We start from the raw sequence: 14,984 nt of genomic DNA, 5'->3' as shown, positions 1-14,984 counted from the left end.
ATTGAAAACCTACTATACAACAGAGCAACTGATGGGTATTTTCGCAATGATAAAAGCGAGACAAAATTCGGGTGTATTGAAAGGCCATTCGTGTGACCCCATTAAACACCACCTTGATCTAACCGTATACTTTATATATTTTGAAAATGGCAAATTGATCTTAAAAAGCTTTTATCGTATATATATATTTACTATTATACAAGCAGCGCTAATTTATCGGCGGCAGAGGAAAATAGTTTATCCCTCACTAATAAGTGTGTGGCCAACATACGTTGAGGGGAGATTCTCTGTGTTTACTATAGCCGGAAACGGTAGTAATGGAAACGTCGGAGAAGAGTAGGTGACCGTTTGATAGGGTAGTGGGGAGGGAACATACCGGAAGGAAGCGAACAAGGAAAAGAAAAGAAAGAAAAGAATGTGTTCACCCGCCTCATGTTTTATTGTGTGTGTGCGTGTGCGCGTGTGTGTGTGAGAGAGAGGGGGTGAGAAGGAAAGATGCATCGCACGTATGCGTGATAAACCAGTGGTGCAAAGACTATCGGCCAACAAGTGTTCTTCATATACCATATATTTTAATAATACGCTATAAATGCTAAATTAATAATTATTAACTATACAATAACGATACGTCATCATATGCAAAATAATAATGACGACGGTTTAAATATAATATTTTATATTTGATTATACATATTTGCAAAATACGTTCAATATTATTTAGGGTTCTGAATTTGAAATATTTCACTTGAAATTTTTCAATCAAAATATTTCAAAATTGAAAATTTCACTCTTCTTGAAATATTTCAATAACATTATGAAAAATATTTTCTCTTCTTTTAAACATGATTAGTTATAGATGATTAGAAATAATATATTTATTACACACTTAGAAATAAAGAAAAACATATTATTTTTGTTGATTTATTATTTCATATTTGTATATTCTATAATATGTAGTGCTGAAAAATATTTCTAGCATTATTTTGAGAGTAAAAACATTTTTTTTATAAGTTTTAAAATATTGTTGCACGCTGGCCGTCAGCGATCCAAAAGATAATTTAAAGTTGAAGTCAATTTCAACCAGTAAATGAAATAATAGCGTATATTTTCAGTAGTTATTAAGTGTACAAAAGTCGTATATGTGTGTGTATGTGACTGAGTGATGTGATTATGTGAAGGTGCTCTTTACTCTTTTATTTAATACTCAGATCATATTTTATATATTGTAAAAGGTCACGATTCACGACTATTATAAGAGTGGTTTATGTCTATATCCATTGTAAGTATAATATTATATAATTATAATATGGTATAATATGCATTAGCAGAGCCATAGCTCTCAAAAATATGTTATGATGTTGAGTTGGCTTATGAGTTTGTAACTTAAGAGTTAAAAGGCAATGTTTAAATTTGTTATATTATAGATTAGTTAAACAACTTATAAACTATATTTAAATATGTTACATATTTTCTTTGTTTCATACAACAAACAAACTTTTAAAAATATTCACTTGGAATTTGACGACTATAAACTTTTAGATATAATTAACATTTTATTTTTATTTTTCATGGAAATGAAATATTTCAAGAAAATAAATTTCATGAAATTTTAAAACCCTAATATTATTTGTACAACATTTTTTTTTAAATTTACTGTTAGAAACGATTATAAACAAAACAATAATAATAATATATAATATATAATATCTCTCCGGGTTCAACCTACCGGCTCCAATCGTGAATCTAATAATCATCCAGGTAACCACTCAAATACACCCAAAAAATCTCATTAACATCTGTCCAGCCGTTTAGGAATGCATAAAAGGCAGACATACAGATAGACAGACAAACATTCATTTTTAAGTGACAGTCCGTCACTTGGTACTTTGATATCTACAAATATGTAAAGGTATATTCGATAATAATATGATTTCGTTTCAGTAAAGTAAAGTTGAAAATATAGGTTTAATTATATTATTCACCATCGACATAATATTATAACTTATAACAACAATTGGTGACATATTTATTTTAACGGTTTTGTGTTTATACTATCATCAATTTTATTACCAAATACTAATTATTAGAACCGTGTGAATGTGAAAATTGGCTAAACAGGCCTGGGTATAATTATAATTTATTTTATATTACATTATCATACACAAACGTTCTAATAAAGTACCTATGATTACAAATAATGTCGTTATATGATACACTTAGTAGTCCGCTTTAAGTAGGTAATATTAGGAGAACTATCATTTTATGTGAACCTAATGAAAATCTAAATTAAATGCATCTAAAATCGATACGAGAAATAGACATTAGAAAAGTCCCTCCTACAACGGAAATGATCTATTTGTATAAGCAGAAAACGTATTCTTATAGAAATGAATTGTCCAGCTGAATATTTTAAAGGTATGAAGAGTTGTAGTTTTTGGAACAAACAACCGATTTTTCGATTTGGATTTCATCCGATTCAAATGATTAGGTACTACCTATAACTAGGTATTAGAATATTATAATCTTGATGTCAATAGCTGATACTGTTTTGGTTTACAGAACGACGAATAGATGTTTGGGTACGATCAACATTAAAATAGTGTGCGTGGATTCGTGTTTCTTTAAAACGCGCGTACGTGTACTTTACCATCGAAAACTAATTAATATGTCCACAGCCAGTCCACAGGGACAATAAATAAAGAAATAACCATATACAAAGCCGTTATTATTATTACTATTGTTATTATTATTACCGAGCTGTAAATAATTTTTTTCGCTGCCACAAAAACGTTATGCCAGAGAGATTCCTGCTGATTCGCGAACAATCTATCGCCGTCGGCGGGTGACGGCTGTGGTGCGGGCATGGTTGTTGGTTGGTGGTGGTGGGTTAGTGAGATGGCGCGAGAAGAGGAAGGTGTATAATACATATAGAAAAGACCCCTCGGATCCGGTGACGTAAGGGGGTGGGGGTGGGAATGCGAGGTTTTCTAAATCGTAAACCATAAGTCATTCAAACGTATCAATATATATATATATATATATATATATATATTATTATTATATAATATAACGAACGACACGATCCCAATCATGGATCCCAATATAATACTGATGGCCTTTCTATTACAAGTGACATATTAAACTTTTATATTGAATTTATATACTCGATAATTTCGTATTTTTAGCCGTTCAAAAATAACCATGCAATCGATTTATTGACAATTGCCGCATGATAATGATATTATTAATAATAACAATAACAGTAATAATACACTGCCCAAATATAATATTATAGCCACGTAACTAGCCACGTTTTAGAAAGTTGGCAATTCAGACGAATCCACATACTTGATTTATAGGTAGGTACTACGATGGCTAAAAATTAATTTACACCTGAACAAAAAATTATAATCTTATATACTGTAGTCATACAAACTTCACTCATATTATGGCTGTTTAAATTACCAACTAATATTAAGCAATTTTCAATGATATTTACCGTAAAAGTTTTGAATATATTATAGGCCATTTTTTTAATCATGGTAATATTATATTATCCGTATGGAATTCCGGTCGTACCTGCAGGTGGCCAAAAGTTCAAAAAATTATTCGCTCGAAAATTATACACGAAAAATATATGAAAATGTGATATCACGTTTTAAATTTGTTCACTTGGGAGTTGGGACTCGATATACGATTATTTTATGACGTTCGTTTCAGCGTTTGATAATTTCGGTGATTTCATATCACACTATTGTCAAATCATATTATTCAAAAGATCATCGGATGATAATATTATATAAAGTAATTATATTGCTAACAGATTAATAGTTATTTGCTTATACCTAATTATTTACTAAAAAAAAATGTCGAAACGTTTTTTTGAAATTGATCATGTTTAGTTTTTATACGTCATACTGATACTAGTTAATTGAACGATGTAACATTTACTAAGGAAAATTCCTGTCATTAAATAGAAGCCGTGTAAAAGCAGACAAATTTTAAATATATATGCACTAATGAGCCATTTTGACAATGATACCAACGTCCAATACCACCAAAGGGGAACGAACGTGTTAATGGTGTAAATGATATGATATGTTCATATTATATCTGCATTTGGCTCTGAATTGTTCGTTCCATGTATAATGTATAATATGGTATTAATCCTCAAGCTTAAGGTTAGAACCCTATTATCTTTTATATTATTCCTTCAAACATTTTTAAATATTTTATCTGACTATCAAACACTGAAGCTAAGATTTCGCTTAGAAAAAATATATTAAGTTTCAAATTTTAAGCTGTAGTAGAAAAAAAAGCATCACAAGTACAGGGTTTCTTTCTTTTGTCCATCGAGTATTTAATAACGGGGAGAAAACCTTTTGGTACTTTGGCATTACGACAAGCATATTTACCTTTTGGAATGGTTTTTTTTTATCCATATATATATATAAATAAGCTGAGCCGCTTTCGCGGAGATGAAACATGAAATTACAATTTTACTAGCCACCCAAATAATAAAATGTGTTATTAACCAACTATATTGTACAATGTACATAACTAAATTAAATTTGATATTTTTAAAACATAAATAATTCAATACTAATAACTTAAATGTAATTATGCTTTTAGCCTATTAGTTACTACTAAAATTTAAAATAAATTATCTGTACTCAAAAGTATGCTTTTCAAAAAAATGTGTATTTAGATAAAAATTTTAATTTTTGACAAAAACTTTATGTAGAATTGAAAAAAACTTCGGTATGCAACAAATCAAACGCCCCTTTTCCATGCAGTATATATTATCATGATGTAGCTATACATTTTTTATCTCTACTATAACTATAATTTTATTTTGTTTTTACTTCCGCAAGGGGAGTATTACATTGTAAATATTTATAAATTATTGTTTTATAAAAGAAAAATGTACCTTTGTTAATGAACTATCCGCACTTGTTCATTATTTTTTTTTTTATTTTAAACACTATTTGATAATAATATGTATATTGTATATTATTGAGTCAAGCGAATAAGGAAGAACATAAAATATTTAAATATATCACCTAAAAATATAAAAGTCTTAAATTTAATTTGTTATTTCTATGTTATCTGTTTACGATCGTGCCAAAATCATTACACCTGTAACGAATTTCACAGACATAAAGTGGATGTAGATTCATCGTATAACAAATGGCCTATTTAGATGTATCTGGAAAGTTAAATAAGAAGTCAAGAAAAAACATTAAAACAGCACAACAATACACTGAATGACAAAAAAAATAAAAATATATTTGAAGACCAATTCCGGTTTGTGTTGTGTAATACCTATACGGGTCGTTAACTGATAAATTTAATAAATTATTAAGTCATTTACAACTGCAGAAACGCGCTTGACAGCTGTAGATTGAATGCCCGTGTTATACCCCTGGTATAGTCTATAGTAAACATTGATCTGACGTTATTCTAGTGAAACTATTTATTTTATACATACAGACAAGTGGATGATTTGCGTTCGTTTATTCGACATGGATTCGAAAATTGTCAAGTGAAAAATAAAAAATTGGCTTCAACTGCCGCTTTAAGTCGCAAAATATCTGAGAATCTCGTGGAGGTAGATGACTCTTGTAGGCCGGATAGGTTAGTCTCACGCTTTTCACTTCGATGGAAGTCCTTACTGTGGTAGGTACTACAGCCCTAGTATTATTAATATCATAATATCATAAAACGATGCTATCTTCGTGCCTGCATACCAGTTTATTGCACTCTAGCCGAACAAGTAAAATGTAGTGTAGGCAGCACTGAAGTAAACACATGGAATTCGTATTATGTATAATTATCTCATATACCTAATAATATGTAAAATGTGCCTATACGGGACCGCATATTATGCATTTCGATTTGAATTTTAACATTGATAATATAATGACAATGATAACAATTTTCATAGATAACATAATATTTCTTCGTGTTTCATCCATTCGACTCGGAATGCATATTATTATGGCGACTTTCTATCAGAATCATATTTTCATTAATACACGCGTTCGATGTATTTAGTTCTGTGGCTATAATAATTAATAAGAGTACAGACGAGTAACTACTATTGGATTAACTGCTGTTTTTTAGTTCGTTAAAAATAGGAACGCCAGTCAGCCAGAAACATCGGATATGAGTGAATATGATATTGTATAATGCAATGCACTGATATTCATCGAACCGTTTGATATACTATTATGCATGACATCAGACATGCAGTACATTTTTTCGACATAATCTTTTTATAACGAATTCAATTGACCATAAAACCACGATTTACAGAGAAACTTTTCATTACAAAGAATTTATTCAACCACTAAAATTTGTCCGTACAATAATTTGGAACACAATGGAAGTTGTATAATTATACATCGTTTAAAGTGAAGAAAGTTAGCTTTGCAAATTAATAATATATTATCATCGTATAATGTATAATGTATTATCTTAGTGAGTATCTCCACGAAAAAACAATAAAAACAAACATGTTGATGTATAAGAAACATTTTTAATTTATACAGGTATAAAAACGTGAACTAAGCTTGATATGTTCAAAAATTCAGCACATGGTTACTGCATATCACGGTATTAAAGCCAAATTCTCTTCTCCAGAACCATAAGTATGGAAGTAGAAATAATAATTCAAACAAAACGTATTACAAAGGAGTATTGTTTTGTTCTTGCAAGCATATTACAATATTATAGTTTACTTAGACAGTAGAAACTCGAGATTCAAAGTATATTTGTACAACAATCTGAGAAATCCAAGATGCGTCGTAAATTTTAAAAAAATGAAAGAAAGAACTAACCAAGTGAGTACGATGTTCAACTATAAATGTAAAACGGAAATGAGAATTGCATCAAATTGAATAAAACCTGGTACTATATTAAATGTTGTAAAACTATTGGTTCACAATGTTCACATATAATATAAAATCGTATAACATAAAATTATAAATATATATTTTTGATATTACCTTTATGGTTTTTATGATATTTTTTTCCAAACGAAATATGTACGTATAATAATATCAACGAACAACTCGATACAAAACATATATATAGTATAGACGATATCGGTACTTATATTTTTTTAAAGTTAGAATTTAGATGTCATTAATATGTGAACATCTTATAATATATAATAGTAACAAACGCACAACAAAAATAATACCAATTAGAATCGCATTGAAATAGTTTATCGATGTAAAAATTATCTTTTCCCTGCACTTGTTTATCCTGAAAAACACTCATACCGACAAGATTTGGGGGAACGAAATGTGATTTGTCGCAATTGTCCGGGTCACAATGGATATTGAGATGTACCCGGAACACACCTAGGTATTTCCCTATTATATTATTGTGTTTTCTTGCGTTTTGTGTTCACTGTATAATATAATAATAATATATAATAATATATATAGTATAATATAATAATAATATATAGTGTATTATAAAACATCCTTTTTTTTCGAAGTGGCAGCATCTACAAGTTTAGGCCAGCCGCAACTACTGCTAATTATTATGCTTAAAGAGGTCTTGTGAGATCTATAATGTCTCTAATTATTTCTATATAGGTAAATATTATTCACAATTATCGTGGTTTTAATTTCAATATGAATGCAGTGTACAATAATTTCTGACTATATATTATAATATAGGATTGTAGTCTATTGCAGTCTGAAATATGCTAGTTGTAGTGCTCTCGAGCCCCACCATGCATGAATAATATTTACTTTCAAAGAAATAATATCGGCGATAAGGAATTAAGTTTAATGAAAAATGAGTCCTGGCGAGATGATTCTAGGAATTCGAAAAAATAGATGACGTGACACATTAATGACATTTTAATATAAACAGTGTTGTAATTTGATTCAATTTAAAATTCAGTAATTGCGGTTAAATTATTTTATTTCATTAAGAAAATTCAATATACCGTATAATTTTACTGTTGTAATCGAAAATTATTAAGTACATTTTTCAAAAACACTGTTCTTACATAATTTAAAGCCATTACAATATAACAAATGTATTGATGAGAATACATACATTTTTTAAATCGTACTCAAATGCCTAATATTTTTGAAATTTGATGCTTTGATAAATTAAATAAGTTATTATTTATTTTTATAAGACTTGTTAAATGCTTAAAATAGTGTCACTAAACGCTGCCTTCACTTACGCCACCACATCCTATACTACATAATTAAAGGGGAAAACGAATTTGCTTATAGTATAAATATCAATATAAATATATATTATAAATTATTGTACTTTAAATTTAAAAAAAAAAAACATTTAATGTGGCATCTCAACTAATAGTAATTTATTAATTGCATAATATAATAATATGCAGACTGCAATTGTTCATAAATAAGGTAATCTAATAAAATAATCTTATGATATGTTTTTAAAGTATTTAATGTTTAGATAAACATAGTGAACCACGTGTTTCGTTGTAGGTAACCCATTTTTCTATTTGGTATCACCAGGGAGGCTTGAACCACGAAAATTTTACTTCCATCTCGTAGGGGCCACTTGTTCTATCACTGTTGAACACAACTCCGTGATATGTCTTCAATAACACTGTAGATAACTAATTAACTATCCGTTCAAAGTTTGACTTTAATATATCGAAATTCTCCAAAATATTTTGGGATATTAAATATAAAATATATGTTGTGATTCAAAAAGGAAACGCTTAATAAACTAATGATAAGAAATACAATACAGTTCAAAAATATTGTTTTGTAAAAAATGTAAAACAACATACTTTTAGAGATAATGAATGTTTGCAGTTAAGATAATAACCGTATAAATTATACATTTTAATAATAATTTTCATTATTATATCCTCATACTTATTGGATTTTTCTAATTTTATATAATTCTTTTGTGCGGATTTCAGATTTTAAATGTTTATGAATCAGACTAGATCATTATTATAATACAAAAAAACTTTTAATTATTTGGAACGTTTAACGTTATTGTAACTAAAAGCAATTTTTAATTTTTATCAAATTAATGAACAAGTCATATTAGTCTAAACTAATCCTTTTTGGATTCCAGCAATTAGTTTATAGTAGGTTGAGTATATTATATTGAGTATATATTATTATAAATTATATAAATATATACTCGATGGCATTAGTTTTATTATTACATAGATAAATTTGTTTTTATGAGTTTATAGGTATTGCGTTTGATTGATGCATTTTTCGTTTGAAATACACTATTTAAAAATAAAAACGTGTGTTCAAGTTTTTATCCGTCTTTATATTATATATTATAAGGTTAATACTGAATAAAATAAATGCTTATCATACACGCACGTATCATACAAAATCAAATAATACTATTATTTTTAAATATCACATATTTTTATATTTTATTAAGTTAAATCTGATCTTCAGCAATTTGATACTTCTATAACAATTCAGTAATTTTAACTAATTACGTGATTATACAACAAAAAACCCTAATTTTAAATTTAAATAATTGACCTATATTTCAATATAATATTTTCACTCAATAATACAACATTTTCTATAGTTATTGATTTACTATATTGAATTTCATTGGTATGATTAAAATTGTATAAATAAGTTATACCTTTCTCAAGGTCATCACCTTCTGTATCCTAATACTACTACTAATACTACTACTTGTACTTAGTGTATCGTGTACGGCTATCTTATTTAAGCAACTTTCTATACAATTGTGGATCTCCAGTAGTTCTTCTGTAGCTTTTTAATAGAAACATTGAAGTTTTTCCAGCAATACATGTTGGTAAACTAGCTGATGGATAGGTATTGTTGGAAATTTGTAATAACGTTTTAATATTGGAAAAAATAGCTTATAACTAATCTCTAACGTTTCTTCTATTATTATATTATATTATCTTCCATTATTAACTTTAACGTTAAAAGAAAATGTACAACGCTGGTTACACTCTTCTTTTGCAATATATTTAGTTTTATAGAATTTTTTACCGGCCGCCGGCACATATTTTCCGTCTTTATCTAAATACGGCAAGGCTTTAGTCGATATTTATTTTTTTTTACCTTTACTAGACATCGAGTACTTACTAAACAAATTGCAGAGCACTTTACGGTGGATAATGCTGTTGCAATAATTATATTATTTTACACAATGTTATTTTTTCCCATGATTTCTTTTAGATGATCAATATCGTGCTGTACACAAATCGTACCTAAACTAAATAATAATCTCATAACAACTATTTGTATAGTAATAATTATATTTTGTATGCAGAAAAATGGATTTTGATTAAATATTGTATTTGATTTATATAATAAACATTACATTACTATCCCTATTTTGTTAGGGATGCGAAAACCACATTAATTAATGGTTCAAGAATTCTTCCAATATCTACTTTATTGCGATGGCCTAGAATATTTTAGATAGATATACATTTGTTTTGAGAAATTGTGAAATTAAACGCAAAGTTGGTCTTTAAATATAATATACTTTGTGCATTTCGTTATATGTTATACAATTTAAGCACTTTTAACAATCATTGATATCATTAAATGATTGAATGTATAGGAGGTACATCCTTGTTTGTTTTCTATAGTAATTGCAGCTATATAGATAATTGTATGGTAACTAACTACTATGGTAGTTTTAATTGAATATCCACATGCATAGGTACGTTGAATATTTTTTGCGTGATAAGAAATGAGTCTGAATTTCAAATAAATCTCTCAATTTAATCTCAAACAGTTTTAACTTGTTTATTTATTTATTTAAAAAATATCAAACTAATAAAAAACTTAATTGCATTTTTTTTTTATTTAGTTGTATTATCTCATTAATTTTTTGGAAATGCTCAGAGCAATAAGTCCCAAACCCTAGTAATTGTGATAAGTGAAATGGCTCTTTATTGCCGCGGTTGTGTTGCTACATAATATGTGTATATTATTTTTCACAAACTTTTGACGACCCATATTATATTTGATAGCCGGCTGCAAATCCATTAGAAGCCTGTTCAGTCCTACCTCAACTTTATCTTTAATCTGTCCAACGGATAATATTATTATGTCTGCCGACTTCAAGTATATCCGAACACGACTCCGTTTCGACTTCACTAGGACTTTGAACTTGCATTTGTATTTTACACAAACACCGTAATAAATTCTCGTACCAAATTAACAGTAGTCGTGTTTTTTTAGTTGTAACAATATTAAAGTGCATTTCCAGTTATAACTTACGTACAAGTTAACCAGGAACGATACGAAACTAGTGCACACATATTTTTTATCTATAATATAATATTGTGATAAGAGTAATAGGTCATAACTTATAATGTGGGTGGATCAAAATATTTTTTATTCATATTTGTAAATTGTTCTTATCGCTCGTATAATTACAGGGTATCACCTTGAAGTTAAATATTGAATTTTGCATAAGTACTTGGAATTGAAGAACGTATTCCACTGGTACGAGAGCGTCACTATATCTTCGATAACTAGTTACTGGTAATAATTGATTTTAATTATTTCTGTATATTTCTCATATTATACTTTAGCACAGATTTTTTAAGTGGCCCACAAACCCGCATGAGTTGTAATCATTCATTAGCAATTTAATAACTTCAAGCCAATTATTAAATAATTAATTTCATGACCAATTTAAATATTTGAAAATGGCACGTCAATTTTGACATTACACATATATCAATTATAATAATTTACGTACTTATAATTACATTTAAAATACAAAAACAAGAAAGCTCGTATGTGAATGAATTGTATTTAAATTGTATATAATATATATCTAACAATTTCCAATATAAATTAATAACCTACCTACCTGATGAATGAGATCAAACTGAAACACAAAATAACAGTTAATTTGTTTTTATAATAATTGTAAAATAATAATGTAATACGTGAATGTTTACTTGAAAAAGTTTTTTCTTTTTTAAACTTCTTTAACTTGATTATTTTAATTGGTTTTTGTAAATTATATTGATTGAACTATGAAAATTTAATAAAGAGTATAGTAACTATAGTAAGTATATTGATAGGAGTTGTAAATTGACTCACGAACTCACCCTGCTGACGACAAGGTTACATTACTAGTTGCACAAACTTTTATAAAATAAAAACATTTATAATGTATAATACTTATATCAGTAGATCGTTGCCCATCCAAACTTTAAAACCCTAATACGTTTCGATCTGTTACTACTCGTGAGATAGCTGGAAAAGATAAAAAAAAAAGTATATAAACAGTGATTGAGAGTTGATCGTTCGGATTACAGTACGTACTATACTACGTACTATACGCTCAAACACTATTGGTACCTACTGTATGTATTCTATTATTGTAAACCCATCTTCTTTAGTAATGGAACGATTTATATAAAATTTAAATTCTGCCCTCATAAAATGATTCTAACCACAGCCCTGATAATTTACTTCTACTACATTTTTTAACGGTTAATCCGATTAATTAATGGACGCAATATGATGCTATAGTACCATTGTGAAGACCTACCCAAAGGCCAAAACTAAAAAAACGTTATGACGTGGTCAAGTTACTATAATTTTAATTAGAATATTGTAATATAAGTCTTGATTATAATATTTCCTACGAAATCGGGGTTTTGGCGTCCTTTATTAAGTCTCAACACTCAGTCTTAAGCTTCAAAATAATACACTTATTTAAATTATTATATAATTTTAAATCATAAAAACAAGCCATACTTCAAAATTTAAATATAAAAATGTTACAACTGTATACTATACTCAACACAAATAATTAGGTATTTATTTTACATGACGGATTCAACCAAAAAAATTGGCAAATGAAAGAAATTTAACTAAAAAAAGTATTGAGTGATATATTATTATATATTTCAAAAATGCGTGCATTATATTATATAAAAACCTTAAAAAAATTTTTTTTTATAAATGGTGTATTTTGTTGTGCTTAATACAATTACAATAATATTTTAATCAAATAGTCATTGTAATATACACAATTTCTAATGTCCACACAATCGCGCAAACTATAATTATTCGTCTTTATAGTTTTAAGATATTTCGTATTTATTTAATATACTCTTTGATATTTTAATGTTAATTTTGAATTATATTGTAACAATAATATTATTAATGATCGTAAATTCAACACGACTTCATAATTACGTTGTTGAATTATAACCGAATGCTTTTTCTTTTTTTAAACGATTTCTCGATTGGTATACATTTCATACTGGAATGTGAACAGCCAATTAATAACACACGGAGAAAGCTAAGGTCTCTATATAAACACGGTTTTCAATAGAGTTTGTTTCTATCACGTCGACCAGAAACCATCACCACTGTACATTAACCTAAACGTATCTACTATTGTCGGGTGGTCCACGCACCGTAGCAAGTGAGTGACAAAGAAGCGTTTAATTTAAAGGACAAGTCGCCACTCAATATATCGTTGTAGGAACCATGACACCGAGACGTTTCATTCTTTCCATTCTTTTGATAACGGATTATGGCCCCGGAGTCTAGAATACTATTTCTCGTATATATTGGAAATGGCGAGTGATCTCCATACGCCGAAACGACGGGATTTTTTTTAACAAAATAGAGTGGTATGTACTCAACGGATATGTGACTCCGGAAAAACTATGAACGATTCGAGACGTAAGACACTTCCTGCTATAACATTAACGAACTATGATATAATATTATACGGTTCGACGAACTTACCTGCACGTGCATATACGTGTGCCGACGACGCTTCCGGGATCGCTGGTCGGAAATTTGATTCGAAAACAACGACGACAGCGGGCGGGAAAACAATGCCGCGAATACGACTGCACGAACGTCAAAACTTTTCTAATAACGCAGCAAGAGGGTCAAAACAAGAAAACCGCTATAAGGTACGAGTCCACGTGTTTGTCCGCCTTGGTGGACCACATAGTGCCTGCGGGTGATCAAATGGTAAAAATATTTCGGGGGGGTGCAGTGGGGAGGTGAGTGAATATTTGAGGGGGGAGGGGGGGAGGCGTAATCGCGATCGATCGCTCGACGGCGGTCGTGCAACGATATACGGACAACGTGCGATGGACGTTGTCTCTGTGTCGTTTTTCACGAACTTTTTGTCGGTGGGCACGTGAATCGCGGAGACACACCACACACGTACGCGTGCAACGGGCGGGCACACCGTGTCAGATACCGCGAGACGACTGTTGGCCCGTTACCGCCACTGACGACGACGACCACCACGGCGGCAGCGGCGGCGGCGTCGGCGACACGCTCCGTGGCGTTTTTCGGTCCAGACGTGCGCGAGCTCCGCCCACGTCACTCGCGGAAAAAAGTTCACCGCGATAGCCTTCGGGGGGGGGGGGGGGGGGGGGGGTAAGTTGCCGAAATTTCCCGATTACCCAGGAAAAACCCGAGACGTCCCGTCGCCGGAACTCTTTCCACCGCCGACGCTCACCCTCCCCCCGCCACCGACCGTCTCTCGACGATTCCATCGTCACCCGAAAACCGACGACGTCGACTGCGACACCGACGCGTAAGCGTATACCATCGGTTTAACACGTTCGGTATATTTTTATTATTATGCGTGAAGTTTAAAAAAAAAATAGAAAATATAAACATTTTTGTATTTTCCACCGGAGAGCATCGCATTCCACACAAACAATATTGTATTATAATATTTTACGGGAAATTTCCAAGGCAAATGTCCTACTTGACCTGGGATTTTAAATAGTAACAATACGTTTAGGACGCATCAGAAATAATTAGATATAAGTTATTCATAATATCAGCCGGCAAACTCACCGACGTCCGACATTATCCAACCACTGTATGAATAATATTTGAAAAATAATGTCTGTTAAGACTGGTATCGCATGCGGTTTACCCACTATACCATGACGCGAAGTGGTATGACATTTTTTTCTTTTTCAA

General features: G+C 30.1%; 1 protein-coding gene across 1 annotated transcript in view; it reads right to left on the bottom strand.

Moving 5' to 3' along the window:
- Positions 1-14,257, bottom strand: part of LOC132941744 (lachesin-like) — a 211,489-nt gene extending 197,232 nt beyond the window's left edge. The window contains exon 1 of the mRNA XM_061009895.1: positions 13,776-14,257. The gene's annotated coding sequence lies outside the window, so the exon portion shown is untranslated. The remainder of the gene's footprint in view (positions 1-13,775) is intronic.
- Positions 14,258-14,984: the final 727 nt, after the last annotated feature.

The sequence above is a fragment of the Metopolophium dirhodum genome, chromosome 3 (assembly GCF_019925205.1).
Source record: "Metopolophium dirhodum isolate CAU chromosome 3, ASM1992520v1, whole genome shotgun sequence".
NCBI classification, from domain to species: Eukaryota; Metazoa; Arthropoda; class Insecta; order Hemiptera; family Aphididae; genus Metopolophium; species Metopolophium dirhodum.
Note: the sequence above shows the minus strand (reverse complement) of the source record. Positions and strands in the feature narration are given on the sequence as shown.